Consider the following 7,742-nt stretch of genomic DNA (forward strand, 5'->3'; position numbering starts at 1 on the left):
TTCATTTTTCAAAGATAGGAAGGAAGGAAGAAGGGAAGAGAACTGCTATTCTATACCTGAGACTGATCAACAAGAAGGAAATAGACACATTTAAATAGAAGTGATAGGAATCTTGACGGCAAAAGATCACTCAGTTTTTAAAAATTATTTTATTTTTAATGTATTGAATAAAACAAGCATTTCTATAATACAGTAGGATTCACAGTGGAAAAAGAGAGGAAAGCCTCTATATTTTGACATGCACACCAAATTTAGAGAGAGTGGAAGGTAATAGTCCTATTGTATTGTGCTCTGATTAAGCCACAAGAGGAATTCATCCATCCATTCATTCATTTAGGGTTACTACATTTGAGAAAAGAAATTGACAAACTGAAAAACTTTCAGATAACTTGCAACCAGAATTGGGGAAGGCCCTGACACTATGTCATATGAAGTCTATTCAGTGGAACTGGAAGGTTTTTGTTTGTTTCAAGAACAGAGATTTCAGATATTTGAAGAGTAGTCATATGGAAGAAATATTAGACTTGTTCTGCTTAACCTTGAGAGGCAAAACTAGAAAAGGAAAACTATTAAAAATTAAAGCAATGCTCTTTCCCTTCTCTCAAGATGGTGGACCAAAACCCCCCAAAGACTAAAGGAAAAAATGGTCAATAAAGAAAAAAAAAGGAAAAGAAGCCCAAAAAGGAAGATGCTGCCGAGAAAGTGGTGAAAAAGCCTCAAAAGCATTGCAGCCGCAACCGGTCCTGGCCAGAGGGATCAGCAGATACTCAAGGTCTGCCATGTATTCCCAGCGGGCCATGTACAAACGCAAGTACACTGCACCCAAAACCCAGATTGAAAGGAAAAAGAAAGAGAAGGTACCTGCTACCATCTCAAAGCCAGTTGGTGGGGATAAGAGTGGAGGAAACCGAGTGGTGAGAATCCGCAAAATGCCTAGGTATTACCCTACCGAGGATGTGCCTATGAAGCTGTTCAGTCACGGCCAAAAGCCCTTCAGCCAGCATGTGAGACTCTGATCAAGCATCACCCCAGGCACAGTTCTGATCATGCTCACTGGCCGCCACAGGGGCAAGCGAGTGGTTTTCCTGAAGCAGCTGGCTAGTGGTTTGCTACTGGTGACTGGACCTCTGACCATCAACAGTGTTCCTCTGTGAAGAACCCATCAGAAATTTGTCATTGCCACTTCTAACCAGGGTTAACCTTTCAGGTGTGAAAATTCCAAATCATCTTACTGATGCTTACTTCAAGAAGAAGAGGCTCCGTAAACCTAGACACCAAGAAAGAGAGATTTTTGACACAGAAAAAGAGAAATATGAGATTACAGAGCAGCACAAGGCTGACCAGAAAGCAGTGGACTCTCAGATCCTGCCCCAAATCAAGAAGATTCCTCAGCTCTATGGCTACCTGCATTCTGTATTCTCTCTCTCCAATGGAGTCTATCCTCACAAACTGGTGTTTTAAATGCCTGGCAGAGAACGCTTATTAAAATATTTGAAATAAAAAAAAAAATTAAAGCAATACAAAAGTGAAATGCACTGCCTTGGAAGATATTGGATTCTCCTTCACGGTGACTCTGGAAATGTAAATATATCCCCTGAAATTTCATAATTCAATATAAAAAGCAAACAAATATAATAAACACTATAGGAAAAATACTCTCTATATGGTTAATAAATCTTTATGTGCAATCAATATATTAATTGACACTACCACAGCATCTTTCAACTTTTCATCATGGCATAGAGAAGACTATAACTTGAAGGTTTTGTTAGAACCCAAGCTCTAGAAGATTTTACAATATTGGAAAAACTTTGAGAATAGTATGGGCAGCAGTGATTCTTTGCATTTCACACGAGTCTTTTAAAAAATGTCTACAAGAAAATTCACCATGGATTTCCTGCCTTTAAGTACCTCTACTAGTACATTTAAAATGTTATTCAGTGAGGTGATATGGTAGATAGAGCACCAGGTCTCAAATCATTAACTTAGCTAATACCATCAGTCCTATACAAGTTCCCTAAACTTCTTCAGTGATGATGGCAGAATGAGAGAAAGTGAGGCCAAGGAAAGTAAGAATAAAACAATGATTACACTGCCTTTAGAAAATGATCTTAACTAGTAGTTCATTAAAAGTGAAATGTCCACCAACAAGTGGACCTAATACTAGGAGGAAAAAATACCCTCAAACAATAAGTAAGTTACTTACTATGTGTAAGCACTGGCTGGGCACTGGAGAAGAGAAAAACAATTCCTTCCTTTGAGGAGGTTACATTCTATTGAGTGAGAGAGAGAGAGCATATACACATATAAGTAGATACAAAATATATTTGGAAAAATCCAAGGAAATTTCATGGATGGTGGGGAGATGGCTAGTGACTGGGGAGATCAGGAAGGGCATCATATAAAAAGTGGTAATTGAAGCAGGTAATGAATTGTAAAAGATAGAGATGAGGAGGAAGTTTATTCCCAGAAGGCACAGAGATAGGAGATTCAATACTGTTTGAGGTACTGCCAGTAAGCCGGTTTGATTGGTTTATAGCCTATATAAATCTCAACAATATGTTAATCTCATGTTAACAGTGTTCATGGTAAGTATCTGTAAAAAGACCATTGGGGGCAACTAGGTGGCACAGTGGATAAAGCACCAGTCCTGGATTCAGGAGGACCTGAGTTCAAATCCAGCCTTAGACACTTGACACTTACTAGCTGTGTGGCCTTGGGCAAGTCACTTAACCCTCATTGCCCTGCCCCCCCAAAAAAGACCATCATGAAGATAAGTATAGTTTATTCATTAACAGCTGTTACAAAAGACAGCACACAAATTCTGCGAAAACCTTGATAAGATTCTTCAAATTAAAAATAGATAGATAAATATTTGATGATTTCAACACAAAGATAGGAAGACAAAAAAAGTGTTATATGCCCTGGGAATAAGAAACAAGAGGTCAATGACCTGTAGAATATTTAGAATCCTCATACCTACATTTCATGAATATTTTCTATAAGAAAATAATCAGGAGGCAGTGAGCATGGTGAGCATCAAATAACATCTCCCCCAAAAGGGAAATTTATTATATCTTAACAGATAATAAATAACTAGTAATCAATGTAGGAGTAATCTTTTAATCAGCTACATATATCCAATCAGTTGACTTCTCAGAGAAAAGAACAAAATCAATACCAAGTTAGAAGAGAATATAAGATGAGAAGATATGGAATAAAATTAAAATAATTTTGATCTGATGTATTTAAAGAAGCTGACATTGAAAAATGAGCAATGAATAAAAGAAGAAATCTCCAGAAAGATTGTCACTATTGGGGGCAGCTAGGTGACGCAGTGGATAAAGCACTGGCTCTGGATTCAGGAGGACCTGGGTTGAAATCTGGTCTCAGATACTTGACACTTACTAGCTGTGTGACCCTGGGCAAGTCACTTAACCCTCATTGCCCTGCAAAAAATTTAAAAATAAATAAACTTAAAAAAAATAAAAAAGATTGTGATGCTTGTTAAATTCCTTAGGAAATAGTGACAAAGAGATGACCAAGAGGACCTAGAAACCATTTTCACTAACAAACAGTTGTTCTCCTGGTCAAGTGGAGAGATATGATAACCAAATACAACACCAGTTTAGAATATGAACTCCTTTCTAATATCTTTCAGAGGAAGGTAGTGGGAAATTATGAACAGAATTCTCATATAAGAGCTAGAAGCCATGGAAAGAAAAAAAAGTTTAGAGAAAGTATAATGAGAGATCCAATTAATCCAGATCATTCCTAGAACCTTAAAGGAAGAAAATGGAATGGAGATAACAAATAGATGAAAAAATGACAAAGATCTATCAATATCAATATAACAATTACTTTCTCCATCAATAATAGTGGAACCACTACATCTGGATTCTACCATACCAGGTACTGATTGTTGCATGATGAAATGCTAAAAAAGTAAATAAATATTGGAAAAGTAGCTACCCTAGACTGAGCATAGAGGAGGGCTATGAGGAAGAAAAAACCAGTTCTGAGATAAATGAGGGCTTGTTCTTCATCAGGCTATCTGAAAGACAGGAGGATAATGAAAACTTGGGGGAAAAAATCACTAACATTATTATTATTACCAGAAAAAGGTAACTCAAAAAACATCAACAACTACTACACCCCTCCGTCTACTTTCCTATCTCTACAAAAACTTTTACAAGAATAGTCTACGTGTGTGTGTATGTACATATATATATATATTATATATATATATGAGAGAGAACATCATTAAATTATGAGAAATAGGCACATTTTTGCAAAGTAAATTCTATAGCAAACTATCTTAAAGATTACTGAAAGATACAGAAAATGAGATCTCAAAACTTATCCCAAAATTTATCCACTGTGATCAAGGATAATTCAGCATTAGGAAAACAATTAACATAATATTAAAAACAAAAGCATCCAAAACCACATGATTATGCCAACATTTTCTTTTCTTTTTTTTTTTTTACGGGGCAATGGGGTTAAGTGACTTGCCCAGGGTCACACAGCTAGTAAGTGTCAAGTGTCTGAGGCCGGATTTGAACTCAGGTACTCCTGAATCCAGGGCTGGTGCTTTATCCACTACGCCACCTAGCCGCCCCCCAACATTTTCACAAAAAGGCTTTGACAAAGTAGAGTTTGTGCTAAAAACCCTCATAGCATGAGCAAAGAGGGACCTTTTTCAATATTTATAAAAAGTATCTAAAATCAAAGGACAGCATTGTGTGCAGGGTGGAAGCATTAGAATTATTCCTAATAAATGCAGGAATAAATTTAGGATATCCTCTTTTCCCACTAATATTTAGCATAATTCTAGAATAGCAAAAAGATAAGAGAAAGAATATTTTTTTAAGTTATGCAAAGAGGAAACAAAAATATCCATTTTTGCTGATGAGCTGATAGTTTACTTAGAAAATCCCAGAAAATCAACAAAGAAACTAATTGAGATCACTGATAGCTTCAATAAAATAAAAGGATACAGAATTGACACATTAAAAATAATATCATTTCTATATAGCAATAACAAAATTCAGGAGAGAATAATAGAAAATAACTACAAAATACATAAAATATCTGGGAGTCAATATACCAAAACACCCTGAAAATTTGGAAAGGTATAATACAGAATGCTTCTTTAAAAATAATGACATATGGAGCAGCTAGGTGACACAATGGATAAAGCACTGGCCCTGGATTCAGGAGGACCTGAGTTCAAATCCAGCCTCAGACACTTGACACTAGCTATGTGACCCTGGGCAAGTCACTTAACCCCAATTGTCTCACACACACTCACAAAAAAAAAAGAAAGAAAAAGAAAGAAAGAAAAGAAAAGAGAGAAAAATAATGACAAATAACTAAAAGGATATTCAGTACTTGGGGGTGGGTGATGCTATTGTACTAAAAATGGTAATACTGGATAAATTAACTTACAGATTTAAAGCTATACCAATCAGATTATCAGGGGGATATTTCACAGGGTTAAACAAAATAAAATTCATCTGGAGGAATTCAATCTATAGAATTTCAAGGGAAACATTGAAACAGAACAATATGAATGAAGGGAGAAGAGCACCATTAGATCTCAATTATCAAAACTAATTGGCACTGGGCAGCTGGGTGGTGCAGTGGATGGAGCACCAGCCCTGGATTCAGGAGGACCTGGGTTCAGATCCAGCCTCAGTCTTTTGACACTTGCTGGCTGTGTGACCCTGGGCAGGTCACTTGACCCCAATTGCCTCACCAAAAAAAAAAAAAGCCAAACCCTAATTGGTACTGTTTTTTTAAAAAATAGGAAAACAGATAAATGGAATACACTAGGCAAGGAAGAAAAGAAAGTAATTATACCCAGTAATTCAATGCATGATATAGTTCAAACATAATTTACCTGGGGAAAATTTCTATTTGACAAAAATTGCTGGGAAAACTGGAAAGCAGTTAGGCAGAATTTAGGTTTAGACTAGCACCTTAATCTATATGTCACAAAAAAACAAACAAATATCAAAATGGACTGAACGTTAAAGTCATATGACAAAAAGGTTAAAAAGAGACAGATCAGATACCTTTCAGAGGTATGGCTAGGGATTGTGTTCTTAACCAAACATGGGATAGGAATAATCACAAAAAGATAAAATATACAATGTTGATAGCAAGAAACTAAAAAACTTTCACAGGAACATAATTAACACAACTAAGATAACAAGGTCACAGTCCAAAAGGAGAGTGGCGTGGGATTAAGAGCTTGATATCACTGACATATAGGCAATTAAAAGAAATATATTAGACCAAAAGTCATTCACCCATAGGAAATGAAAATTGTCCTAAAACAAGATATTGGAAACTATTAAAAACTGCATGAAAGAATGTTCCAAATCACTAATAATAGAAGGAATATAAATCAAAACCTTCACACCCATAAAAGTGGGAAAGATAACAAAAGAAGGAAATGCTCAATGTTGGAAGGACTGTATAAACTAATGTGCTGTGGTGGAGCTATGAATTAGACCAAACATTCCGGAAAACAACTTGGAAATATGCAAATAAAGTGACTTAATGTCCATACCTTTTGATCCAAAGACTGCTGCTAGGCATATATACCAAGGAGGACAATGATAAAAAGAAAGATCTCATTTACTCCAAAGTACTTATAGAAATACTTTTTATAGTAGCAAAGAACTAGAAACAAATTACATACCCACTAATTAGGGAAAGGCAAAATAATTTATGATACATTAATATAAAGAAGCATTAGCACTACAAAAATTTGTGAATATTATGAATACAAAGAAGCATAAATAGATAAGAATTGATGTAATGAAAATAAGTGAAATCAGGGAAGAAATTTACACAATGACAAAACTGTAAATAGAAAGAATAGCAACAAACAAAGGTGATTACTGCAAAATTATAATTACCAAATATGGCTCCAAAGAAGAGAGATGAAAAGGTACCTCCCTTTACCCTTCTTTATAGAGGTGAAGGACTATGGATGTGAGACAGCATATATTCTATCAGATGTCTTCCACACATTGTTTTAGTTTTGTCAATCTGTCTTTTTCCCCCTCTTTCTAGAAAATTCTTTATTATAGTAGATAACTATCTAGAGAGATAGAGGATGACCGGCAAAGAATTCAAACAAAGAGTGATTTCCTATAAATTATGAGTTCCCCTACATGCTTCTGTTTGTGGTTGACATTGTTATCATATTATCAAGCCCTAGATGACTATAGAGCCTCCTAAATGAGATTCCTAATTGCTCAAAAGAGTTCAGCCCAGCTAGCCACAAAGAGAAAAAATCAGTAAATGAAAAGTGAGTGACTATCATCTTGACTGTGAAGAGCAGTTAGATGGCTGGCCCATTGGTCCATATATCTTGGTTAGACACTGCAGATGAACAATGAACTAAGTCTAGAATCGAACAGACAAAGGTAAGGTAGGACTGAATAGTCTTTGGGGAAATGTACAGTGCTTTTAACTTCTACCTGAAACTAGGGCTTATCTTTCAACACCAATACTCTTCAGGTAATGGTGGATGGCTATAAGTCATAGAATTCCAAAGTATCTGAAGAATTGGAAGTGAGTGACCCTAAGGGCCAAACAAAAGCGTATGTAAGATATAGTCTATCACCAACAAAGAACTGGCCAAGAGACACAGCATGAAAAGATATTATTATCAAAGAAATGTACCACTGGAAAAGTAAATGGGTCGATAATATAGTTAAGAG

At 35.8% G+C, this 7,742-nt stretch overlaps 1 pseudogene; it reads left to right on the top strand.

The window, feature by feature from the left end:
• The first annotated feature begins 606 nt into the window (after positions 1-606).
• Positions 607-1,466, top strand: LOC122742744 (annotated as a pseudogene).
• Positions 1,467-7,742: the final 6,276 nt, after the last annotated feature.

This window comes from Dromiciops gliroides, chromosome 2, assembly GCF_019393635.1.
Source record: "Dromiciops gliroides isolate mDroGli1 chromosome 2, mDroGli1.pri, whole genome shotgun sequence".
Classification (NCBI taxonomy): domain Eukaryota; kingdom Metazoa; phylum Chordata; class Mammalia; order Microbiotheria; family Microbiotheriidae; genus Dromiciops; species Dromiciops gliroides.